The following is a 27,291-nucleotide window of genomic DNA, read 5'->3' as shown; positions in this document are numbered from 1 at the left end:
AATTGGGATTAGATAAGGTCATCAGGGTGGAGCCCCCATGCTGGGACTGGTGGCTTTATAAGAAGAGGAAGAGGGACCTGAATTAGCATCCCTTGCCCTCTTGCCACCTCTGCTAGGTTACAGCACGAAGGACTTCACCAGATGCGGCCCATCCACCTTGGACTTCCAGCCTGCAGAATTGTGAGCCAGAGAAACTTCTTTTCTTTATAAATTACCCAGTGTGTGGTATTTTGTTAGAGCAATGAAAATGAATACAATAGTCAACCGCCTCCTAACTATTTATTGAAAAATCCATCTTTTCTGCAATATTCTGAATTGCCCCCTCTGCCATACATCAAGTGTCTGTATATGTTGAACCTATTTCTGAGCTTTCTATTGCAGTTTTAAAAAATGGCTAGGTGTGGCGGCTCACACCTGTAATCCCAGCACTTTGGGAGGTCGAGGGAGGAAGATCACTTGAGTTCAGAAGTTCGAGACCAGCCTGGGCAACATAGTGAGACCCTGTCTTTTTTTTTTTAATCACTTTATTAAAAAATAAAATAAACCTTACTTTTTATATTTTCTTGTTTATTTTTATTTTTTAAAATAGAGATGGGGTCTTCCCACGTTGTCCGGGCTGACCTTGAACTCCTGGCCTCAAGCAATCCTCCCACCTTGGCCTCCCAAAGTGCTGGGATTACAGGTGCAAGCCACTGTGCCTGGCCTAATTATTAAGCTGACAAAAGTTACATATATTTATGGTGTACAACATGATGTGTTGATACATGCATACATTGTGGAATGGCTAAATCCAGTGGATTAACATATTCATTACCTCACATACTTTTCTGTGTGTGTGTGGTGAGAATTTCTGTTGCATTTGATTGGCCTATTTGTCTGCTCCTGTACTAATATCACCCTGCCTTCATCCTATAGTTTTAATATATAGAAAGTAATTGCTCCCTCTCTGTTTTTCTTCAAGAGTCTTTTAAAGAAGTAACCTCCATTTGGAATGAAATTGCATTGAATTAATAGATCAATTTATTAAGAATTAATATTTTTACGAGATTGGGTCTTTCTATCTCCAAATACGGTATTTCTCTAACTAGGTCTTCTTCATAGTTTTTCATTGAAGTTTCTTAATTCTCTTTATAGAGGTCTTGCTGGGCATAGTGGCTCATGCCTGCAATCCCAGCACTTTGGGAGGCTGAGGCAGGAAGGTCACTTAAGCCCAATAGTTCAAGACCAGCCTGAGTAACATAGTGAAACCCTTGTCTCCACAATTTTTTTTTTGTGTGTGTGTGTGTGTGAGATGGCGTCTCACTCTGTCACCGAGGCCGGAGTGCAATGGTGTGATCTTGGCTCACTGCAGCCTCCATCTTTCAGGTTCAAGCAATTCTCCTGCCTCAGCCTCCCAAGTAGCTGAGACCACAGGTGTGTGCCACCACTCCCAGCTAATTTTTGTATTTTTAGTAGAGATGGGGGATCTTACCATATTGGCCAGGCTGGTCTCAAACTCCTGACCTCAAGTGATCCACCTGCTTTGGCCTCCCAAATTGCTGGGATTACATGCGTGATACCGTGCCCAGCCTATCGCCACAAAAAGTTTTAAACAAGTTAAAAAAAATTTTTTTTCAGCATGGTGCTGCAAGCCTGTGGTCCCAGCTACTTGGGAGGCTGAGGTGAGAGGATCCCTTGAGCCCAGAAGTTGAGTAGTGAGCTGTGTTCGTGCCACTGTACTCCAGCCTAGGTGACAGAGTGAGACCCTGTCTCAAAAGAAATAATTAAAAAATTAAAGGTCTTGCTCATGTTTTGTTAGATTTATTCCTCAGTCATTTAATTTTTGATATTATTCTAAATGTATCTTTCAAAAAATCTCATTCCAAACTGTTTATCACTGGTATACACAAATGCTAACAATTTTGCATATTGATTTTAGCATCCAGCAACATTACTAAACTCTCACATTCATTTCAATAGGTTATGTATATATTCTTTTGAATTTTGTACCCATACAATCATGTCATTGTGATTTCTTTCTTTCCAATACGTACATATTTGATTTCTTTGTCTTACCTTATTCCACTATTAGAACCTCTAGTACTATACTGAATAGAAGTGGAGATGTCCGCATACTTATGTTCCTCATTTTAAAATTTTATTTTACTTTCATTATTTATGTATTTTTTTGAGACACAGTCTCACTCTGTCACCCAGGCTGAAGGGCAATGTTGTAATCTCGGCTCACTGCAACCTCTGCCTTCCAGGCTCAAATGATCCTCCTACCTCAGCCTCCCAAGTAGCGGGGACAACAGGCATGTACCACCACGCCTGGCTAATTTTTTTTTAGAGATAGGGTTTCGCCATGTTTCCCAGGCTGATCTCAAACTCCTGGGCAAGAGATCTGTCTGCCTCAGCCTCCCAAAGCGCCGGGATTACAGGCGAGAGCCACTGCACCCAACCCCTCATTTTTTTTTAAAGCTATAATTACTTATGATACTCACTACGTATGCTTTTGTAAATTCCCCCTTTTTTTCAAGGAAAATATTCCTAGTGTCCTATGAGTTTTATCTGGTTGGATATTCAATTTGATCAAAGGCTTTTTCCGAACCTGCTGAAATTACCATAGGATTTTTTTTTTCCTTTAGTCTTTTAATGTGAATTACATTAATTGATTTTCTCATTTTAAACTAACCTTGCATTCTCGGATAAGCCAGTTTGGTTATAATGTATTACCTTGCTGGATTCATATTGTTGAAATTCAGCTCAGGACTTTTGTGTCTATATTTAAGAGTGTTTTGGCCTGAGATTTTTGTTTCTGACACTCTCCTGATCAGATTTTGATACAAGGCAATGCCAGCTTCATAAAGCGAGTTGAGGGATAATCTCCTTTTCCATACTTTAGAGTGTGAGATTGGAATTACTTATTACTGGAATGTTTGGTAGAAGTCACTGGCAAACTGTTTTGGCTGGATTTTTCTTTGCAGAAAATATTTAACAACAGATTCAAGTTCTTGGACAGTTATGAGTTTCAGTTTTATTAATTTACGTTTCTTGGAACTTCACAAAGTTCTTTTACCTTTGTAAGTTCTACATCATGTGTGATTATAGCTTTCTCTTTATGCTTCACGTTGTGTGTTGTGCCTTCTCTTCTATCCCTGATCATTTTTCACCAGAAGTTTGTAATATTTGTCTTTCACAAATGCAGTGTTTGGTTTAGTTGGTTCTTTCTATTGCATGTTTGCTTTCGATTTTACTATTTTTAAAATTTTATCTTTATTATTTCCTTTCTTCCATATGACTTTAATTTCCTGTCATTTCAAACAATTTTCTCTTGTAATATAAACTTTTAGGTCTATAAGTTTCCCCTTAACAACTTGCTCAGTTTTATCCCTCACATTTTCATACATAGTATCAAATATTTGATATATAGCATTTAAATGTTGTCACATTTCCATAGTGCTGTTCATTGGCCCATGAATTTCCAAATAGGTTTTTCTAGTTACTTCTTTAAAAAGTTGATTGTTGGCCGGGTGCGGTGGCTCAAGCCTGTAATCCCAGCACTTTGGGAGGCCGAGATGGGCAGATCACGAGGTCAGGAGATCGAGACCATCCTGGCTAACACGGTGAAACCCCGTCTCTACTAAAAAATACAAAAAACTAGCCAGGCGCGGTGGCCAGCGCCTGTAGTCCCAGCTACTCAAGAGGCTGAGGCAGGAGAATGGCATAAACCTGGGAGCCCGAGCTTGCAGTGAGCTGAGATCCGGCCACTGCACTCCAGCCTGGAGACTCCGTCTCAAAAAAAAAAAACAAAAAGTTTATTCTTGTCTTAATTGCATTGTGATCAGAGGACATAGTCTGTATATAAACATTTTCCTTTCCTTCTTTTCTCTCTCTCTTTCATTCTTCTTGAGACAGGGTTGTACTCTATTGCCCAGGCTGGAGTGCAGTGGTACAATCTGGGCTCACTGCAACCTTAACCTGTAAGGCTCAATCAATCCTCCCACCTCAGCTTCCCGAGTAGCTGGGACTACAGGCACACGCTACCACAGCCAGCTAATTTCTTACATTTTTAGTAGAGATGAGGTCTCTCTGTGCTGCCCAGGCTGGTCTCAAACTCCTGAGCTCAAGCGATCCTCCCCAGCTCAAGCTATCTTCCCGACTTGGTTTGCTGAAGTGCTGGGATTACAGTTGTGAGCCACTGTGCCCAGCCAATGCATTCAAAATTTTCAGATTTGTTGAGACTTGCTTATATATTTTATTTTACTTTATTTTATTTATTTATTTATTTTATTTTTTGAGATGGAGTCTACCTCTGTCGCCCAGGCTGGAGTGCAGGTGGCCCGATCTTGGCTCACTGCCTCTGCATCCTGGGTTCAAATGATTCTCCTGCCTCAGCCTCCTGAGTAGCTGGGACTACAGGTGTGCACCACCACACCTGGCTAATTTTTGTATTTTTAGTAGAGATGGGTTTCACCATGTTGGCCAGGCTAGCCTTGAACTCCTGACCTCAAGTGATCTGCCTGTCTTGGCCTCCCAAAGTGCTGGGATTACAGGTGTGAGCCACTGCGCCTGGCCTATATGTGTTTTACATGTTCATATGTGACCAGCTTTAGTGAGGTTTCTGGGTTGTCTTGAGAAGTAATTTTTTTTTTCTTATTCTACTATTTTGCTTTTGCAATTCTACCTTTATTGGGTCTTCTATTAATCTCACCACTTAAAGTACATACTAACCTTTACTTCTGCTGCACAAAACTCCCAAGGCTTCAAAAATCAACATTCAAACTCACTAGATCCAGCAAAAACTCTCCAGGCATATGCCGGCTTTGGGCTCGGCTTACCTCTCTGGGTTCTGACCTTCACCCTGTCCTGGGACAATTTCTTAATTTCTTGCCAGTTTATAGATAGATGCCTTCCAGAATACATTTTTATTATTTTGCCCAGTATTTGTGTTTTTGTTTTCAGTGTGGGAAGGTTGGTTTAGACACCCAGCTGAGCATATTAGATGAAATAGAAATCTTCACTTATTTTTTCATCACATATTTATTGAGCACCTACTATGTGTATGATAAGTACTATAACTGTGATCTGTACAAGGTGGACTGAGACACAAGAAAAAATACATTGACTGGGGTAGGGCAGTAGGGCAATTGAGGGAAGGTAGTGGGAGGTAAAAATACAGGTTTGTGTTGGGCCGGGTGGCTCACGCCTGTAATCCCAGCACGTTGGGAGGCCAAGGGGGGCAGATCATTTGGGGTAAGGAGTTCAAGATCAGCCTGACCAACATGACAAAACCCCATCTCTACTAAAAATAAATTACAAAAAAATAGTTTTGGTTCATTCATTTGATGGCTAAATAATAACTTTTTTAGAAAGAGAAAAAAAAAATAGAGGTTTAGGAGTCAAGGAGGGCTGGAGGCAAATTCTAGCATCCCTGCTGATGAGCTGTGAGATCTGAGGCAAGTCACTCAACATCTCAGTGCTGCAGTTCCTTCATCTATAAACTGGCGTTAATGATAGAAGTTGAATTACTAGAAGAGCTGGGCACACAGGGATGGTACAGAAACTGCTGGCTATTCTCTGTCCTCACAGAGAAAGGGTTGCAGAAGCTGGGAACAACAAAGCTATTTTTCTAAGGCTGAATCACGTCCCCTGAGAGCTGCCAGACAGGAGGGCATAGGACCACCTCCTTCCAACTCCAGGCTTGATTCTTATTCTAGAGAAAATCCCTCTCTGCTTTCCAGATTCCCTCAAAGATATGTCTTCTCCGTGGCCCTCTCCCCCTTGACTTAGATAGGTTCCTCACTGAGCACAGAGTTTTGGAAATAAAAGACAGGAAGGAAATGTCTTGCAGACAACTTCTGCTTTCCACTCTGCCAACAACCTCCTGAGACAAGCAGAATGCCTGGGCGCATTCTTATAAGGAGAAGAAGAAAGAGAACTCTAAGGAAAACACAGAAGTTAATATATGAAAAATTATTCTTGTCACCTACCGTGGCTCAAGCCTGTAATTCCAGTACTTTGGGTGGCTAAGGTGGGAGGCTTGATTGAGCCTAGGAGTTTGAGGTTGCAGTGAACCGTAATCACACCACTGCACTCTGGCCTGAACAACAGAGTGAGTGAGACCCTGTCTCAAAAAAAAAAAAAAAAAAAAAAATCCTGTTGCAAAAGGGATGATGGAATGGCTGAAGCATACAGACTAGAAGGTGCAGGAGAGAAAATCAGACAGAAAAGGAGCACGCTGGATGCCATGCTAGGGAACTTGGCTGGTTTAGTCAAGACAATGGGTTGCCAACCACCTGTGCCATGGCCAGGTCTGCAATTCAGAGTACAGGATGCTTGGAATTGGGCAGGACAAGAGGGCAGGGAGACCAGTTGGCATATTCCTACAATGGACCACAAGAGAGATGGCGAGGGCCTAATCACAAGCATGGGTGAGTGGTGCGGCGGAGGAGAGCCCTCAAAGCGGCCAGTACAGTGGCTCTGCAGAGAGCTAGAGCAGGAGTGACACGAACTCCCTCAGGAAGAGTAGGAATCATGAGGAGGAATAATGAGAAGGAATGATGGAGGCAGCATGGGGGTAGAGGGAAATGAGACTCCCTTCTAGGTTTCTGGCAGGGATGACTAAACAGATGACAGCGCCATCAGCCAGGATAGGAGATTCAGGAGGAGCAGGTTTGAAGCAGCACAAATAATGGGTTTGAATCTGACATCACTGGACCTTGCTGGTTGAGGCGTTGAAAGCCACTGAGCACAGGCATGTAGAATTCAGAGGAGTTCCCACTGATGAGGGGAGGAGAGAGTTTCAAGAAGGAAATAATATCAAGAGCATCTCGCCCTGCAGAGATCATGAGGCACGGGACAGGAAAAGGGTCTGTTGTATTCAGCAACCTGAAGGTCATTGATGACTTTAGCTTGAGCAGTTTCAGGGTTAGAGGAGCAGCAAGCCTGTGAAGACGTGGGAAACCCGAAACTCTTTCAGGTAGCTTGGGTGGAAAGAGAAGCTGGGTGGTAAGTCAATAGCCTGAGGGGCGACCGAGGGGCCACGAAATTCAAGCGCAGGAATGAAGCCAGAGTTGAGGAAGAGGGGACAATTAGTGGAGTGAGGTTCCTCACCTGGGAGCTGGAAGGCGGTGGGTCAGAGGCCAGTGGAAGGAAGCCCTTTCTTCCTCTGACACGCCAGTGGAGTAGGTGGACCTGGGGTGGCCCCTCCACACCTCCTAGCGCAGGAGGTGCAGGGATTCATCATGCAACAAACACTTAATGAGTCACCGCTTTGCCTAAGTGGTGGTGTAAGCTAGTAGACATGGGGAAAATGAGGAAAATACTAGCAACTTGAACCACTCGTTCTGAGTGAGGTCTCAAACGCAAGGTTGTTTGGAGGAAGGGAGGGGAGCTCTAGGGCTTCCTGAATGATGAAAGGAAGGAAGGGAGCTTGGCAGAATATTTCCCTCCCAAGGCAGAGATAGAGAAAATAGCCTGAGAGAAACAGGAAAAGTCTAAGTGGGAAAAATGGAAGAAAGGAAAGAAAATAAACACTAACAGCCTGTTCCAGGTTGCAGACACTAAAGTAGGCACTTTATAAGTCATCACGGGGAATCCACAAAACAATTCTGTAAGAAAGACACTACTATCTTTATTTTATTGACGTAGAAACTGAGGATTAAATTCTCTCTCTAGCTTTAATTTTCCTTCTCCATATTTATAAAATCCATTGAATATGGAGGGGGATATTTTAGTCCTCTTAAATTTTTATTTTACTTGTGAAGCCAAGTGAGAAGCAGTGAAATGAGGAAAATTCCTAGTGGGTGTGTGCCAGTACAACTACCTATGTTTCTGTAGGGCCTTGATTACAGATGGGGCAAAACTTGATCGAGTTTCAGAGAAAAGCAGAAGGAACTTAAGTGAGGAAGTGGTCGCCTGCTCCCTGGATCCAAGCACCGCCCAGCTACACTAGGCACTACTGGGAAGAAACTGGGCTGCAGCCCTGTCCTTCACGCAACAGCTTTGTGTATGCAAATGCCTATTTCAGTACCCTAAGAACTGTATCAATGATCACACACAAAATGCACCTCATAAATTAACTGGCATTTATATAGAAATAACATAGGCTTCTGTTCATTACTTTCAATCACAGAATAGTAATAGAATAGGCTGCAAATTAAAAACCAGTGTGCACCAATAGTATACAGCATCAGCAATCTAGTTTGTTTGTTTGTTTGTTTTTTTGAGACAGAGATTCGCTCCCAGGCTGGAGGGAAGTGGCGTCTGGGCTCACTGCAACCTCTGCCCGCCGGGTTCAAGTGATTCTACAGCCTCCGCCTCCTACGTAGCTGAGATTACAGGTGTGCCAACACGCCCGGCAAATTTTTGTATCTTTAGTGGCGGCGGGGTTTTGCCATGTTGGCCAGGCTGGTCTCCAACTCCTGACCTCAGGCGATTGACCCGCCTCAGCCTCCCAAAATGCTGGGATTACCGGCGTGAGCCACTGCGCCCGGCCGCATTTCTTTTCTTTTCTTTTCGAGACGGAGCCTCTCTGTCGCCAGGCTGGAGTGCAATGGCGCAATCTCGGCTCACTGCAACCTCCGCCTCCCCGGTTCAACTGATTCTCCTGCCTCAGCATCCTGAGAATCTGGGATTACAGGCACGCGCCACCACGCCCAGCTGGTTTTTTGTATTTTAATAGAAACGAGGTTTCTCCATTTTGGCCAGGCTGGTCTCGAACTCCTGACCCCAAGTGATCCGCCCACCTCGGCCTTCCAAAGTGCTAGGATTACAGGCGTGAGTCACCCATTTCTTCAAAAGTATATTTTAATGCTGGGGACGCTGGCTCATGCCTGTAATTCCAGTACTTTGGGAGGCCGAGGTGGGAGGATGCTTGAGCCCAGGAGTTGGAGACCAGCCGAGGTAACACAGCGAGACCCTGCCTCGATAAAAAGAATAAACAAAAAACAGCAAAAGAACCCTGACATATTTTTAAAAATCAGTTGTGTAATAGGATTTTTTCTTTTTTTTTTTTTTTTGGTGGGGATGTAAGTAAGCAAAGGAGATGTGCTACTACTAGTGATCAAAAGGGGATTATAAAACATTCATTCCCTAGACTTTCTTTGCACTTTGATATTCCTTTTTGGCAATTGGGCTCTCAGTCCCACGTGACCCGCCGCAGGGTTGCCATGGGGACCGGAAAAACTTTTTTTTTTTTTTTAAAAGTAACGCTCCTGTCGCCCGAGGCAGTAGAAAATCGAGGCCCCGCCCTCGCTCGGCCAGGGGCCCAGGCCCGCAGCCCCGGGACTGAGAGCGGTGAGAAGCCGCACGCCTGCCGCTTGCCTGCTGGGGCGCGGCGCGCGGCCGGGAGCGCGCGTCACGTGGCTGGGGCGGGGCCTGCGCGCTGCCCGCCCGCCCGCTGCCGGCTCGGCCGCCGCAGCCGCCGCGTCCCATTCATGAGGGCCGCCCGACTCAGCTGCGGCCCAGGCGGCTTCCGAGACCGCGGCGGCTGCTGGCGCCCCGACCCCGCGCGCGCCCCCGGCCGACCCCGCCCCCTCGGCTTCCCTCCCCGGCGGGTCCTAGCCGTCGCAGTCCAGCCGCCGCCTCCCCTGAGCCGCCCGCGGGCCGGGAGCGGAGCCACCGCAGGTAAGTGGGCGCGGGCCGGGTTCCTCACCGGCGTCCCTCCGGGGCTGGCGGCGAGTGTCTGCGCCTGGGGGCCTCCCCTCGGCGCGGACCCGGGGCTGTCCTGCGGAGGCCGGGACCCTCCGGGGCGGCGCAGGCCCGGGGCTGTCCTACTGGAGGCCGGGACCCTCCGGGGCGACGCGGGCTGAGACGTCCCCTCCTCGCGCCCCAGTCCCCGCTTCCCGGTCCCCGCGCCCCAGTCCCCGCCTCGCCGCGACCGCGCCACGTAGACGCGGCCCCCGCCGCCGCCGCAGGACCGACCCGCGGGGTGCGCGGGGAGCCGGGGGCGGCGGGGCATCGGTGGTGGCTGCTGAGGACTCTGACCCCGCGCAGCTCCCCCGCCGCCCTGGGGTTGGTTACCCGAGACCACCCCGGCCCCCGGGTTTAGGGCGCGGAGGGGAGTGCGGAAGGCGCGTGGGAGGCCGTGTCTCTATCCCGCCCCCGGCCCTGGGGGAGGGGGCGCCGGGCACGTGATCCGCGGCGAGGCAGGGGCAGCCGAGTTGCTGGTATTTCTTCTCCGCCGCGCTTTGCCCCGCACCTCCGCCTTCAGGCCGTGTGGACCAGGTTCAAATGTGGTTGGTTTTCTCAAAGCCCCCAGCCCCCAGTGCAGATCTTAATTTGTAAGGAACATGTTCAGATACAGTTTGTACTGAGACCCTCTCTGTCAACTTCTAACGCCAGCAGATCACCATTTTCTCCACTCGCCTGAGTATTTTAAGACTTTTCATTGAAAATTCAAGATGACATTTTTTAGGCATAATTATGCAAACCAGTACCCGAAAGATCACCCTTCCTTTCAGAAAGGTACTGGGACTCTGAATACTTGGAAATACTTTGAAGGACTACCTAGCAAATGGCCAAACTAATTTTTAATGCACATTTGGGGCTTATCCACTCTTTTTAATTGGAAAGGAGGCTCTAGACTTGGTGTCAAGGTAGGCCCTGCTGAAGTTCTTTGCCCAGTAGTGATGCTGGCTGTTACTGTTGATTAAAACTTGGACTGGCTAGAATATAATGTTTTGACCATACAAAGTCGGTTTTGAAATACATTTTGAAATATTTACGAATTATTTAGTGGCCCATACTGGTTTATGTTTTAACGGTCTGGTGTTGATCGTTCTCAGTGGCTTAAGATTGAGACGAAGTGTGGCAGGTGATGCTGAAGCGGGGGAGAAGCGGCAGAGCCGGCCACACAGTGCAGGGGACGTAGACAGGTGCTGGGCTGGTTCTCCTGCAGCCTCCTCAGTTGTTGGAGGGCAGTCATCCTCAGGCCATACCCAGCCAGAGGAGAACAACAACAGTGTGAAGCCACATGTGAAAGCCGTCCAACGTCGGCTCTTCCCTCCAATTAAATTGTAGTTGATTGTGGTATGTCAGACTGAAGCATCTCTTTTATTTCGAGACACAGTCTCGCTCTGTTGCCCAGGCTGGAGAGTAGTTACGCGATCTCCTATCACTGCAATCTTTGCCTCCTCTGTTCAAGCGATTCTTGTGCCTCAGCCTCCCGAGTAGCTGGGATTACAGGCATGAGCCACCACACCTAGCAAAGTTTTGTATGCTAGTCTGGAACTGCCGACCTCGGTGATCCACCCCTCTCGGCCTCCCAAAGTGCTGGGATTACAGGCCTGAGCAACCGCCCCGGCCAGACTGAAGTACCTCCATGCCCAGCTTTTGATAGAGGTAGCCATAGAATGTTAGAAATGAAACGACAGGTTCTGTTTTAACGTTTGATGGCACAGTTGAGAGTCAATAGGGACGCATTATGCTTAAGAGAAGCTGGAAATGAAGTGTTTGAAAACCCTTGAACACTACAGTAAAGCACTGTTAAGAAGCAAATAATAGAGTCAGCTGGGGCTTTGTCTCCTTTATTGCTAGGAGAATGTAGCAATAGAGGTGCTCATCGCCCTGTATTTAGTACTTTTGATTTTAAGGACTGGACCCAGAGTTCCTGAAAGCCAGACTCCATAGCTGCTCAGTAAGTTCCAAGCACATAGCCGGCTTTGGGATGCGATTCGGTCGAGGTCTGTTGAATGAAGGTAGAGGCGGCAGGCAGCTCGTCCTTACCAGTGACCTGGAAGCCGGTGGCACTTCCTGAGTGAGCTCACTTACCTTCCCTGAATGGTGAGGCATGGATGAATATTCCTGGTGGTGCCACGTGTTAGAGGTGGTAAAAGGTCAAATGTGTACTTTATTAATATTACATTATGACTTGGTTCTCTGTGTCAACAGCTATTTTTCTGTGCTTTGGGTACATATTTCCTCATATGTATCAGCACAGTAACGCTTAGCTGGAGACTTTGTCTTGTTAGTTGATAGATTAGTGGTAAGAGGTAGATTTGGTTATCTCCTGTAGGTGCTTAGCAATTTAAATCAGGAGGTTTTTCTTTAAGCCTGATTTTAAGTCTTTGCATCTTTAATTTAAATCCATTTCTTTTTACTCTGACCCCAGTGACTGTCATTGAGTGTGTATTTGCCCGACTTGCCGTGCCAGATTGGTAGGCAGTGGTTTGGAATCTTCATTTTGAAATCCTGTTTCTCTCTCTCGAATACCGTTCACTGCTTGGTAAGTTTTTATACTTCTGAATGAGACCCAGAGTCTTGTGACCTACCATTTGCCTCCTTCATGATGAAACAACTCACAAGTTGGTAGACAGAGCCTCCAGTTGGCAGAATCCTATATAGAATGTGTCTTTAAAACTTGAAGAGTTTGAAGGTATTTATTATAGCCTGGAGAAGTAAGTTTTATGGGTATATCTTGGTAATGAGACATTTGAATAACTTGGCTTTGATAATTAAGTGATTTTTGGAATCCACCTCCCCTGCTGCTGGCTTGAGTCTTCATTTTAGTAACACACTATTACTAACACTGAACATTTATTACACGTGTGTTTCAAGACAAGCGTGAGTGAGTTGCTCACCCTGGGGTCCAAATGAAGCAGAGTCAGTGGCAACCCATGTGTAGTGGGGAGATGGCCAGAATCCTGCCGGGGCCACTCCGTGGGCTGCCTTGCTCTTGATTTTCAGCAGGAAGGTGGTGGAAGCTGGGTTTGGGCATCTGGCACTGCTCAACTTCTCAGTCAGAAAGGAAGGAGAAGAAAAAAAAATCTATTAGGAGGCAAGCTGTGTTTTAATACAAGATAAAACTCTTAATGTCACTTTCAGGATTAAAATGATGATAAACTAAACATTTTTACTAATTTGATTCACTGACTGCAATTCAGTCTTTTTCTGCTAAAGCCTTTGAATGCTGTATTTCGGTGATCAGGTTTGTCAGTTTATGTTGTTAAAATTGTTAACAAGAAATGAGGAAGAATGCCGGGCGTGGTGGCTCACACCTGTAATCCCAGCACTTTGGGAGGCCGTGGCGGGCGGATCACTTGAGGTCAGGAATTCAAGACCAGCCTGGCTAATGTGGTGAAACCTCGTCTCTTCTAAAAATACAAAAAAAATTAGCCAGGTGTGGTTATGCATGCCTGTAGACCCAGCTACTCGAGAGGCTGAGGCATGAGAATTATTTGAACCCAGGAGGCAGAAGTTGCAGTGAGCCGAGATTGGGCCACTGCAGTCCAGCCCGGGTGACAGAGCGAGACTCCGTCTCAAAAAACAAACAAAAAATGGTCCTATTTTTATAATCTTTGAATTTAGAATTTTACTGGTTTTTTTTGGTTTGTTTTTTGAGATGAAGTCTCGCTCTGTCACCCAGGCTGGAGCGCGGTGGTGTGATCTCGGCTCACTGCAACCTCCGCCTCCCAGGTTTAAGCGATTTTCCTGCCTCAGCCTCCTGAGTAGCTGCGACTACAGGTGCGTGCCATCACACCTGGCTAATTTTTTGTATTTTTTAGTAGAGACGGGGTTTCACTGTGTTAGCCAGGATAGTGTTGATCTCCTGACCTGGTGATCCGCCTGCCTCGGCCTCCCAAAGTCCTGGGATTACAGGTGAGTCACTGTGCTCAGTCACTACTTAGTGTTTGTAGTTACCTGTTGTGTCATATATTTTCAACATGAGCCATCCACAGTAGGCTTTTTCTAACTTCTTTGGAGGGGAAACGTTGGCTCACAGGAAAGCACACCTTGTGATGCTTGGATAGCTGTGGGTTGCCTTCCCAACCTTGCCTTTTTCTGATTTCTTGGCATATATAAACAGTTTAGAAAATCTGTATTTTGGTACTTAATTTTCTGAACAGTAACTTATATTAAATTTGACTCCATTGCCTTCATATCTTTGCTACCAATTCCCTTAATTTTCTTGTTTAGTAATATGTGTATTTGTCTGAACTGCCTTATTTTTTCTAACCAGGAACAATATAAATTAATTAGTGATTTATAAGTTGTTTTTAGCTTTTAGCATTTAAAAAAATCTTTCCTGTTGAATAATCTGCTGCAGTGATCCATTCTAATCCTTTAGCAAATCTGAATTTCTTATTTCAGGTTTCTTGTGTTGATACTGTTGTTTTGTGCTCTCTGTATTGTCTTGCATTTGCTCTCAAGGTTTATCTGTGGCTTTCCTCTAGGTTTTAATCAGTAGTAGGGTAAGTAATATAGTATTTCCTCAGTTTTCTGACACTCCCTGTGGATAATGCCAGTCTGCCTTCTTTGCTATCTGTAAGTGTTAAACTAAGGAGGAGTAGAGGGGGAGATGGAGAGTGTTGAATGGAGGTAATAAGAATCTAGCATTGGGCCAGACCCGGTGGCTCACACCTGTAATCCCAGAAATTTGGGAGGCGGGTGGATCACCTGAGTTCAGGAGTTTAAGAGCACCCTGACCAACATGGCGAAACCCCATCTCTACTAAAAATATAAAAGTTAACCGGTGCGTGCCTGTAATCCCAGCTATTCGGGAGGCTGAGACAGGAGAATTGCTTGAACTCAGGAGGTGGAGGTTGCAGTGAGCCGAGATTGCGCCACTGCACTCCAGCCTGGGCAACAGAGCAAGACTCTGGGGGAAAAAAAAAAATATATAGCCTTTAAGGTTTGCAGATTCTACAAGAGAAAGTAGGATTTGAGGAGGGGAGGAGAGAACATTTAAACACCGACATCTTTGAAATATGGCCATGGGGAGAGAGGATCTATTGATTTTATTTCATTTATTTTTATTTTTAAAACTTTTTTTTTTTTGGCTGGGTATGGTGGCTCACGCCTGTAATTCCAGCACTTTGGTAGCCCGAGGCAGGCGGATCACCTGAGGTCAGGAGTTCAAAACCAGCCTGGCCAATATGGGGAAACCCTGTCTCCAATAAAAATACAAAAATTAGCCGGGCGTAGTGGCAGCACCTGTAATCCCAGCTACTTGGGAGGCTGAGGCGTGAGAATCGCTTGAACCTGGGAGGCGGAGGTTACAGTGATCCAAGATCATGCAAGACTCCGTCCAAGGGGAAAAAAAAAAAAAGAAACAATTCTTTTGAAAGAGAGAAGTCTCCCTATGTTGCCCAGGCTGGTCTCAGACTCCTGGGCTGAAGTGATCCTCATGCTTTGGCCTCCTAAAGTACTGGGATTGCAGGCGTGAGCCACCGCATCCAGACAGATCTGTTGATTTTGAAGTGGGTATGAGGCCTGAGCCCAGGAGTTTGAGACCAGCTTGGACAGCATGACAAGAAGCTGTCTCTCCAAAAAAAAAAATAGCCAGCTGTGGTAGTGTGGGCACCTATGTGATCCTAGCTGCTCAGGAGGCTAAGGTCAGAGGATGGCTTCAGCCGAGGAGTTGGGGCTGCAGTGAGCCATGTTCACGCCACTGCTGTGAATTATTTGGCCTTGGTGGTTATGACTAAGCTGTATTAGATGAAGGGAGGAGCTAAAGATGGGGAAAGCATCCTTCAGAAACTTTTACTGCCCAAAAAATAGATATATGGTACAAAGTAACTTTGTTAGTGACAGATTGAATTTCTGCATTTACCTGTTTCTGGAATAAAATGAAAGGGATAAATAACCTTAGAATATTGATTTAAACTTCTATTTTATTTGAGACAAGGTCTCACTTGGTCACCCAGGCTGGAGTGCAGTGGTGCAATCGAGGCTCACTGCAACCTCCGCTTCTAGGGCTCAGGTGATCCTCCCACCTCAGGCTCCCGAATAGATAGGACCACAGGCAAGCGCCACCGTGCCCAGCTAATTTTTGTACTTTTCCGTGGGACAGGGTATCACCATGTTGCCCAGGCTGGTCTCGAACTCCTGGACTCAAGTGATCCACCCACCTTGGCCTCCAAAAGTGCTGGGATTACAGGTATGAGCCATGTGCCCAGCCTAAGCGTCTGTTTTTAAATTTAAAATAAGATGGTCTCTTTTTATAAAAGGAATCATAATTATAAACAAAAAGTTCATTGGTTAATGTGGGATTGCAGTTTGCCTAGAAGACGTTCTATATACGCCTGACTAACCAGTAGAATTGTATGCTGACCAAGATCATCCTCGTCTATTCAGTGCATTATGATATGACATTTATGGCTCTGGCAAGATAGATATGTCTAGCTGTACTGGAGACATGGCTTTAAACTTATTCTGAAAGGGAGGTGTCTAGAATGCAAACAGCTCTTGAAAAATATTTGGAAATAATTTATTCAATATAAGGTCATCGGCTCATTTGATTATATGAGTTTGAATTGCTGTCCGGTATGTGCCAGCAAAACCATCAGATTGTTAATATGAATTAGAAGCTCTGATTTGGAGCTGCTTAAGTTGTTATGGATATTTTTCCTGACCCTTGAGGCTATAAACTTGTGGTCTTTGTAAAACAATGTGCTTTTCTTATGAGCCAACATAAGAAATTTTTGGGCTTACCCTTAGCATCATAAGGGATATAATATATCTTTTGTTTGTTTTAGGAGACTGTGTTATTTTTTTCTTTGTAAACACTCCCGAGACATCTGTCCACATATTACATTTCTTTAAACTCTTTTAACAGTTTTTTAAAAAATTAATAATAGGTACCTGGATGGGCATGGTGGCTCACGCCTGTAATCCCAACACTTTGGGAGGCGGAGGTGGGCAGATCACGAGGTCAGGAGATCGAGACCATCCTGGCTAACATGGTGAAACCCCATCTCTACTAAAAATACAGAAAATTAGCCAGGCGTGGTGGCAGGCACCTGTAGTCCCAGCTACTCGGGAGGCTGAGGCAGGAAAATGGCGTGAACCCGGGAAGTGGAGCTTGCAGTGAGCCAAGATCGCACCACTGCACTCCAGCCTGGGCGACAGAGCGAGACTCCGTCTCAAAAAAAATAAAAAAATAAAAATAAATATAATAAGTACTTATTTGACATTATAGCAATAATGTCAATTTACATATAAAGTTCGAGAGTAAGAGTTACTTAGAGAAATACTAAAGAGAGAGAAAGCTTTCTGTTTTTATTATTTAAAATGTTAAACCAATGCTTTGCTTTTCTTTTTTTTTTAAGAGACAAGGTCTCACTCTGCCACTCAGGCTGGAGTGCAGTGGGGCTGTCACAGCTCACTGCAGCCTTGACTTCCCCAGCCCAAGCAATGCTCCTACCTCAGCCTCCCCAATAGCTGGGACTACAGGCCTGCGCCACCATGCTTGGCTAGTTTTTTTTTTTTTTTTTTTTTTTTTTTTTCTTTTTTTGAGACGAAGTCTCACTCTGTCACCCAGGCTGGAGTGTGGTGGCGCGATGTCGGCTCAGTGCAAGCTCCACCTCCCGGGTTCACGCCATTCTCCTGCCTCAGCCTCCCAAGTAACTGGGACTACAGGCGTCCACTACCACGCCCGGCTAATTTTTTGTATTTTTAGTAGAGATGAGGTTTCACCATGTTAGCCAGGATGGTCTCGATCTCCTGATCTTGTGATCTGTCCACCTCGGCCTCCCAAAGTGCCGGGATTACAAGCGTGAGCCACCACACCTGGCCCATGCTTGGCTAATTTTTGTATTTTTTTTGTAGAGACGAGGCTTCGCCATGTTGCCCAGGCTGGTCTCTAACTCCTGGGTTCAAGTGATCTGCCAGCTGTGCTGAGATTACAGGTGTGAGCCACTGTGCCCGGTCAACAAATGCTTTATAAGAAAGGACTGATCTTCTGTTGCAGGATATTCTAACTGGCTCAGCCATTAAAAATAACTTACCTAGGTAACATTATTTGAAATACAGAAATTTGGCATTTTTGGGTCTTTAATATCTAGTCTATCCACTGACAGTCTGTTGTAAAGTGGTGCTGATGCCTTCTACTTAGGAACACTAGGTATTTCGAGGAGGTGTTTAGTATTTGCAAAAGATTGTCATTATCACAGTTACTTTATTGAACAACTTCTTTAGGCACTTTGCTAAGTGTTTTACATAAAGTATCTTTTAAGAGTGACGACAACTGTACAACGTACAGATAATAATGCTTTTTTCTAGGTGAGACCCCTGAAGCTGAAAGAGATTTGCCAGAGGCCACAGCCGTGTGGCAGCGATGACCTGCCTCACCACATTGGCTTGTTCCTATGCTGCCTGACTGTCCAAGGACTCTGACAGTTCCTATGCATGGCTTTATCATCCCTAAATCAATTTTAGTGTTTTGGTTTTGCTTTATTATGATTATTGTTGTTAATTGTTATCTATAGAGATGAGGTCTCGCTGTGTTGCCCAGGTTGGTCTCAAACTTTTGGACCCAAGCAGTCTTTCCATTTCTACTTCCTGAAGTGCTGGGATTGCAGGGTTGGGCCACCAGGCCTGGCCGTTGTTACTTTTATTAGGTAGAACTGGATAAGCTCTGTGTGTGTGTGTGTGCACGCGTGCACGCATGTGTGTGTTTTGTTTTTTGTTCTTTTTTTAAAGATAGGATCTTGCTCTGTTGTCCAGGCTGGAGTACAGTGGCACGATCTCAGCTCACTGCAGCCTGGACCTCCTGGGATCAAGCAATCCTCTTGCCTGAGCCTCGTGAGTAGCTGGGACCACAGGCATGTGCCACTATACCCAGCTAATTTTAGTTTTAGTAGACATAAGGGTCTTGCTATATCAGCTGAGGATGATCTGGAACTTCTGGGCTCAAGTGCTCCTCCCACGTCAGCCTCCCAAAGTGCTGAGGGGTTATAGGCATGAGCCACTGTACCCTGCTGAGATGCTCTTCTTTTCTTTCTTTCTTTCTTTTTTTTTGAGACGGAGTCTTGCTCTGTCACCCAGGCAGGAGTGCAGTGATGCATGATCTTGGCTCACTGCAGTGTCTGCCTCCTGGGTTTAAACGATTTTCCTGCCTCGGCTTCCGTAGTAGCTGGGGTTACAGGTGCCTGCCACCACACCCTGCTAATTTTTGTGTTTTTAGTAGAGATGGGGTTTCACCATGTTGGCCAGACTGGTCTCAAATTCCTGACCTCAAGTGATCCACCGGCCTCGGCCTCCCAAAGTGCTGGGATTACGGTTATGAGCCACTGCACCCAGCCGAAGCTTTTCTTTATAGATGTCAGCATCTATAAATGGGTAACAGAGGGATAGCACCTACTTTATAGGAGCTGTGGGTTTCTCTGGGTTATTTATGTTTTCAAAGACAGTTGTGTCAAGGGGAGAAATACCCAGGAAGACGGGGAGGTGATGTGGCCCTACCATGCCTACTTGGTGCGCTCTGGAATGAGTTGGACAAGGTGAACCTGATGTTCTTCGGCCTGCCTTTCACAGCATGAACATATCGCTGGGCTGAGAATGGATTGAATGTCTAAGCTGTATTTCTCACACAACATGAACCCTAAAACAAGCTGAATATTGCTCTCGGGCTCATCCTGATAGGAAGGTGACTGTTTTAGTGTTGGGGAGGAGGAAATGGGCTCAGTGGGACTGTGTGAGACATGGTATGTCAGTATCCAGCATGGTGCCTTCTTCAAGGATTTTCCCTCGTAATTTCGACAGTTCCTGATTTGAGTGAGTGTACACTGTGACCCCTGGGTTACATGGCATTGGACTGTGTGTAGAAGGATCATTAAGTTAAACAATTTCAGAGTTGAATAGAGCTTCCTGTCTTTTACTTTGTTCAGTATTGGGGACCCAGCCCCCAATATTTTAACGTAGGTTCTTTCTATTTTCCCTAAGTGTCGGCTGGTCTGAGAAAGAAAGAGAAAGAGTACAAAGAGGAATTTCACAGCTGGGCCTCTGGGGGTGACATCACATATTGCTAGGACTGTGATGACAACCCCGAGCCGCAAAACCAGCAAGTTTTTATTAGTGATTTTAAAAGGGGAGGCGGTGTATGAACAGGGAGTAGGTCACAAAGATCACATGCTTCAAAGGGCAATAAGATCACAAAAAGGCAAAATTAGAATTACTGATGAGGGTCTGTGTCCCGCTGTGCACGTATTGTCTTGATAAACATCTTTACAGGAAACAGGGTTCGAGAGCAGAGAACTGGTCTGACTAGAATTTACCAGGCTGGAATTTACCAGTCCTAGTAAGCCTGAGGGTACTGCAGGAGACCAGGGTATATTTCAGTCCTTATCTCAACTGCATAAGACAGACACTCCCAGAGCGACCATTTATAGACCTCCCCCCAGGAATGCATTCCTTCCCCAGGGTATCAGTTATTAATATTCTTTGCAGGGAAAAGAATTCAGCGATATCTCTCCTACTTACACATCCATTTATAGGCTCTCTGCTAGAAGAAAAATATGGCTCTATTCTGCCTGATCCCACAGGCAGTCAGACCTTATAGTTATCTTCCCTTGTTCCCTGAAAATCGCTATCATTGTGTTCTTCTCAGGGTGCACTGATTTCATATTGTTCAAACACGTTTTACAATCGATTGTACAATAGTGGTCCTGAGGTGATGTACGTTCTCAGCTCACGAAGATAACGTGATTAAGAGATTAAAGTAAAAGCAGGCATAAGAAGTTATGAGTATTATTAGGGTAGTGATAAATGTCCATGAAATCTTCACAATTTATGTTCAGAGATTGCAGTAAAGACAGGCGTAAGAAGTTATGAAAGTATTAATTTTGGGAATTGGTAAATGTCCATGAAATCTTCACAATTTATGTACTTCTGCCTTGGCTCCAGCCAGTCCCTCTATTCGGAGTCCTTTACTTCCCACAACAGGTCAGAAATCCAGGTCCCATCACATTGTTGGTAGCCAGTGGAAACCCCTAATACAATTGAGAATCTGAATTCTCTTTGAGCAGATCTGTCTTTTGAACTAGTGCTTTCTTCATTGTATCATTTGACTGACTTGGTAACTACATCTGCAGATGAGCTCCCCGCTAACGGAGTTTTAGTAGTGTTTTACTTAGTATAATTGAATAAATGAATGACATATCAGCTCTGATGAAGAACCTTTCATTAAATAGAAATATACTCATAGACCTTTAGGAATTCCCAAATTCATGAATATTCTTTTGATGAATCATTTACTCAGTTGTCTCTTTTGTAATGGGGAGATAACAGTACCTACTTGACAGGCTGGTTCTGAGGATTAAATGAGGTCATATGTTAAACTGGAGCCAGCAGCCACCTGTAGGTCTTACTAGGCCAGAGGAGCCGGTGTTGAGTCATAGGACAAGGGGCGAAAGGTGAATGAACATTCCTCTTGTCCTGAAGTAGCTGATAGTGTCATAGAGGAATCAAGTAGGTCTGCTTCTGCATAAAGCAGGGTTTTGTGAATCAGGGACAAGGAGGGACTTAGAAGGGAGTACTGCTTGAGCGATTGTGGAGTCTGAGGAACTGTCTTGGAGACAGCTCTGGGCTTATATTTTTAATGTGAGAATTTAATGTTTAGTTGGAAGCTTATTTTTATCTCAAAAAAAAAAAAAAACCCCGTTTCATGTGTTTGCTTAGAATTTCCTTCATGACCCAGAAAGAAAGAAATTTCTTTATCCTCATAGTGCCAAAGTTAGAAATTTTGTATACAAATCTTATGCACAATATGTGTTTATAAATGTAATCCTTAAGATTTTTGCCATCATTTCATCTATGGCTGCATGAATTTTGTTAACGTGTGGGCCTGTAGGAGGAGCCTTATCTTTGTATTTAGAATGGGACTTCTAGAAAGCACAGTTGTTTATACCTAGTATATTGCAGGTGATCATTTAACTAAAAGAAAAACATTTGCTGATTAATTCATAAGGCCTCTAACATATTTCTATAAGCTTGAATAATTGATTTTCATTAGAATGGACACCAGTTTTCTTAGATTATAAAACTACATGAAATTTTATTCTCTGCCAGTTGAAAAATGTAGGAACTGGTATACCTATATTGCTAGGCTGGCTTTTTTTTTTTTTTTTTGTCCTTTGAAGGTCATCCTTTTAAATGCTGGCTGAATCTTTCAGTGCTATCCTTGCCATGGAATGGAAATAGACCTTCCCCACCCCCCACCCCCCGCCCCCCGCCAAGTGTGCTATCTTCATGGCAGTCAAGGAATAGGACTTTTGTTTTAGGTCATCTCCCTGTCCCAAGTGAATGAACTAGATAACTTTGTTGTAAATTTCCTGGTTTGTTTGTTTTGTCTTACTAATGAGACATACCTAAATGTCAGATGAACCACAGGTGCTGATCCTGAGAGTTGGAAAGTAACTTTTCCTAATTAAAAGCAAAACAAAAAAAGCCTTACAATGCTTGTATTTGCTTGGTGTTCATATTTTCCTTCCCTTAGTAGTTTTCATTTCTGTAAATACAATTCTTATTAGACTATCTCACATAATAGTTCTGTTTATTTTTTAAAATCCAAAGTTGAGGAAGTATATTATTTTTACATGTAATTTAAACATTTAAGTACATAGTACTGTGAGGTTTATAATGAAAAACCCCAGTTCTCTTTCTCACAGCTGATTACTGCTCCCTAGCAAAAGCCCCTTTCATTTCTTTTCTGTTGCTTGTGGAATTGGATGCCGTGCTTGCAATGCATACACTACTGTAGCTTGTTTTTTTAATTTTAGACCGCCTCTATTGATTTCCTACTCTGCAGGATGAAGGTTCATCTCTTACGTAACCCTCCTGTCACAAACACGTTTCTTTATACTAAGCTCTCAATACCGTTTCCTAATTTTCTTAATATTCATTGTTTATATTTTCATGGCTAAATATTGCTCACAGCTAAGCATGTGCAGTGATTTTATTTCTTCGCCAGTTCATATTTTTCTTTTCTCTAGAGTCAGCAATTATTTTTTTGGTTTACATTTCTTAGTACCAGTCACAAATTCAGGCCCCCAGTTTCTGATAGGACTATAGAACTCTGTAGTCAACACCTCACTCACCCTGAATCCCAGTAATTTCCTGTGTTGGATTCTGAGTCCTGGATTATGCGTTGTCTTCTGTCTTGGCATGCTTCCCCGTTTTGATGGAGCACATCCTCCAGCAGCTTTTTGAGAAAGGGTTTACATGGAGGAAGTTCTTTGAGAGCTGACATGTCTGAAAATGTCTTTATTTGAACCTCCTACCCAACTGATAGGCTAGCTGTAGAATGCTGGAATGGAAATAGTTTTCCTTTAGAATTGTTACTTTTGAGAAGTTACCTTTTTTTGAGGAGTCTCAAGGCTTTTTGATTTCTCTCTCTCCCTCCCTGTACGCCCCCTTTCCCCCTTTTCCTGTCCTTTCCCCCACCCATTTTTTTTTGTAGCACGTTTACTTTGTCTCTTTTTAAAATACCTCATTATCATCTCTTGATGAAGTGCCTTGGTTTGGGATTTGCCATCTCAGTTTTTGGACGAGACACAGTCTCTTAGGAGGGAACCCAGGAAGTAGCCACCTTATCTGGCTTCACAGTGAACCCTCACCCCGTTCTTGTTTCGTTACTTACACCTGGCTAGCAGGCAGGTATGTCACCAGATTCTCTGCAGGCCAGAGGGCATAGAAACACCCAGAGACTGTAGTGGGTATTTATCAGGCCTGGTGAGGCCTCTCCCCACAGGTAGAATCATCTGTAGCTGTATACACTCATGATGTTGGGTAAGTGGCTGGCACTAGGTGCCGTACATCTGATGGAGGGCATGGTGTGTATCCTGCTTTGTGTAGCCGTGCCCATATGGTGATTTTGGAATCCTTTGTGTAGCCTTTAACGTTGTCTGTTGGCGTGTTTCTGTCCTGACTGTCTTAGGTGGAGTCCACAGCAGTTCAGGTATTTCTTCATCCTTTGAGCTGGGCACCTGGTGGGAACTTTCAATTTGGAAAATCATGTTTCTGACTCCAGGAAATTTCTTGTATGATTTATTTGATAATATCCAACCCCTGCCTTCCCCTACCTTTTTTTTCCCCTCCTGTTTCTGTTCTTTAAAAAGCCTACAAGTCAGATATTGGGGCCATTTTGGATTGATACTCTGATATTCATCTTTTTCCTCCCTTTGCCCATTCTTTTATCCTTGTTGGATTTACTGGGAGATTTGCTTTCTACATTTTCTCCTCCTCCCCCTCCTGCTCCTCCTGCCCCTCTTCTCCCTCCTGCCCCCTTCCTCCTTCTCCTTTTCCTCCTCTTCCTGCTCCTCCTCCTCTTCTTTTTCTTCTTCTTCTTTTTTTTTTTTTTTTTGGAGACTGAGTTTCGCTCTTGTTGCCCAGGCTGTAGTGCAATGGCACGATCTTGGCTCACTGCAACCTCCGCCTCCCAGGTTCAAGTGATTCTCCTGTGTCAGCCTCCCGAGTAGCTGAGGTTACAAGCATGTGCCACCATCCCCGGCTAATTTTTTTGTATTTTTGATAGAGACGGGGTTTCTCCTTGTTGGTCAGTCTGATCTCGAACTCCCGACCTTAGGTGATCCCCCTGTCTTGGCCTCCCAAAGTGCTGGGATTCCAGGTGTGAGCCACCGCGCCCGGCTCTTCTTTTTAAAAGAAAAACAAAACAAAACAAAGCAGAGATAGGGTCTCACTAATGTTGCCCAAGTTGGTCTTGAACTTCCAACCTTAAGCAGTCCTCCCACCTCAGCCTCCTGAAGTGCTGGGATTACAGGTGAGACCCACCGTGCCTTGCTGTTTTTTAATTTTTGTAGAGTCAGGGTCTTGCTGTGTTTCCCAGGCTGGTATTTATTTTCCAACCCTTCTATAGAATGTCTCAATTTTACAATTGTGTTTTAATTTCCAAGAACGCTTTCTCATTCTTGGATGCTTATTTTTATTAGCATCCTCTCCTAGCTGCTGGTGGGTCACTGGCAGCCTTTGGCGTTCCTTGGCTTATATAGATGCATCACCCCAATCTCTGCCTTTATATTCACATGGCGTTCTTCTTGTATGCATGTCTGTCTCTCTGTCCAGATTTCCTCTTTTATTTAATTTTTATTATTTTTATTATTTTTTTTGAGATGGAATCTCACTCTGTCGCCCAGGCTGGAGTGCAGTGGCACGATCTCGGCTCACTGCAAGCTCCGCCTCCTGGGCTCACGCCATTCTCCTGCCTCAGCCTCCCAAGTAGCTGTGACTACAGGCACCCGCCAGCACACCCGGCTAATTTTTTGTATTTTTAGTAAAGACAGGGTTTCACTGTGTTAGCCAGGATGGTCTCGATCTCTTGACCTTGTGATCTGCCTGCCTCAGCCTCCCAAAGTGCTGGGATTACAGGCGTGAGCCACCGTGGCCCAAATTTCCTTTTTTTATGAGGACATCAGTCCTACTGGATTAGGGCCAGCCCTAATGACCTCGTTTTAACTTGAATACCTCAGTAAAGATCCCTCTTCTAAATGAGGTCACATTCTGAGCTACTAGAGGTTAGGACTTCAGTATTTCTGTTTTGGAGGATATAGTTCAACCCAAACAGTGGGATTTGAGAGTGGAGGTAACACATGTGACATCCTCTGACAGGATGTCTAGTTACAGCAATATTTTTAAAGATGCTTTTAGTTACACCTGTCTTCACTAATGATCAGGAAGAAACTCTTAGGGAGTAATTTTTAGATTGCAACTGGAGATTTTTGTTCAGACTTGTGACTGCTAAAATTTTCTACATGTTCCTGAATGTTTAATGCCAGTATCTCAGTTGTCTCATTTTCACTCTTGCTTTGTTTCTAAAGTCATTTGAAGGTTGGCAAAATGACTAAAGAAAGAACAGCAGCAGTGTCTTATGAGAAAGTAAGCCCTATCTGTATTCTGGCATAGTTAGGTGAATATGTTAGCCAGTTTCTCATGCTCTGTCCCTCCGTGTTATACTCTTATTTCTTTTTTCAGATATGAGCCTTCTTGGAGCTTTGTTGCTTTGAAAAAAAAATCTGTCATGTACTTTCCTGTTCTGGGCTCTACAGCCCTTTTCTTTACTTAAAGTATCTCTTGCTGCTCTTCCTCCCTCTCCTCAGGCAGCAACACCCTCTTTTATTTCCTTTATGATAGTTGTCCCAGCCTAACATATGTTGTTGTTGTCGTCTGTCTCCCCCCATTAGAATATAAGCACTACAAGGACAGGTACCTTGTCAGCCAAGTTCATTGCTTGATCCCCAGCTCTCAGAATAGAATACACACTGCTGTTGAACAGATCAGTGAGTGAAACAGGCTTTGTTTTTGGACTTTCAAGTGCTGTTTCGCTGACTTGCTGTTGCTCTTGGAAGTCCTTCTCTCTTGTTGAAGTAGCTTAGTATGCAAGTCAGCTTGTGATAACACACTGCTGCAGCCTTACTTGGCATTTGTTTTGCAAAACTATTTAAAAATAGCCTAAATCTGAGTGATTGGTGGCATTGATTGCAGCAGTGCCATTGGTACGGCCACAGCCTTTCCCTTTATCCACCCAAGTGTCCTCCCAGAGCCCGGAAAGGGAGGTCCCCCTCCTTACATTTCTGAAGATTCTGATGTGGTCCCAGTGGACACCATGCAGAATTTAATAAAGCAGGGCATGAAACTTGAACTGTGTTTTGATTGACATTGGGAAAGACTCCTCTGCAGACACAGGCACAGGGTGCCTGGAGCTGCCTGGCACTGGGAACTCGGCCTCACGGTCATCGTGTTCTGTTTAACTGAGACAAGGAGACACTTCAGGCACTTCCAAAGGAAAGAGTAGAGAAGTTGTGAATTCATGCTTACCGATCTAGCAGACTTACAGTAACAGACTTCTAGTCGTTATGGAAGAGCCTGCTTTCCCCCCGCAGGAGCCATTCAACAGTGATGGATGCCATATGTCAGGTTGGTGAAGTGTTTATGCAGCAGAAGTCACCTTTTGATCGGTATTGTGGCACACTGCGGAGTTACGGGCATAGTGGCCTGGTATTCTGATGATGTCTTGAAAGTGACTGCTATAGCTTTGACTTCATTCATGTTCCTTTGAATTTCTTATGTTTAGAAAAATAGAAGCCTCTGCCAGGTGCAGTGGCTCATGCTTGTAATCCCAGCACTTTGGGAAGCTGAGGTGGGCAGATCACATGAGGTCAGGAGTTCAAGACCAGCCTGGCCAACAGAGTAAACCCCCATCTCTACTAAGAAAAAAAAAAAAAAAAAAATGAGACCGGGTACGGTGTCTCAAGCCTGTAATCCCAGTACTTTGGGAGGCCAAGGCTGGCGGATCACCTGAGGTCAGGAGTTCGAGACCAGCCTAGCCAACATGGCGAAACCCTGTTTCTACTAAAAATACAAAAATTAGCTGGGCATGGTGGTGGGCACCTGTAATCCCAGCTACTTGGGAGGCTGAGGCAGGAGAATTGCTTGAATCCGGGAGGTGGAGGTTTCAGTGAGCTGAGATCAAGCCACTGCACTCCAGCCTGGGTGAAGGAGTGAGACCCCGTCTCCAAAAAAAAAAAAAGAAAGAAAGAAAAAGAAAAATATAAGCCTCCAAAAATGAAATGTACA

At 44.7% G+C, this 27,291-nt stretch overlaps 1 protein-coding gene across 4 annotated transcripts in view; it reads left to right on the top strand.

Annotated features, from left to right (window-relative positions):
* The window catches only part of LPIN2 (lipin 2), a 127,361-nt gene that overhangs the window by 3,859 nt on the left and 96,211 nt on the right, over positions 1–27,291 (top strand). The window contains exon 1 of one of the 4 annotated variants that reach the window (XM_007974517.3): positions 9,386–9,609. The exons of 1 other annotated variant lie outside the window; for it this stretch is intronic. The gene's annotated coding sequence lies outside the window, so the exon portion shown is untranslated. Of the gene's footprint in view, positions 1–9,385; positions 9,610–11,854; positions 12,209–13,470; positions 13,582–27,291 lie in introns of those variants that run through there. 2 more of the 4 variants (XM_073006441.1, XM_073006439.1) reach the window with 2 other exon arrangements.

This window comes from Chlorocebus sabaeus, chromosome 18 (assembly GCF_047675955.1).
Source record: "Chlorocebus sabaeus isolate Y175 chromosome 18, mChlSab1.0.hap1, whole genome shotgun sequence".
NCBI lineage: Eukaryota > Metazoa > Chordata > Mammalia > Primates > Cercopithecidae > Chlorocebus > Chlorocebus sabaeus.
This window is presented reverse-complemented; position numbering and strand designations above follow the sequence as displayed.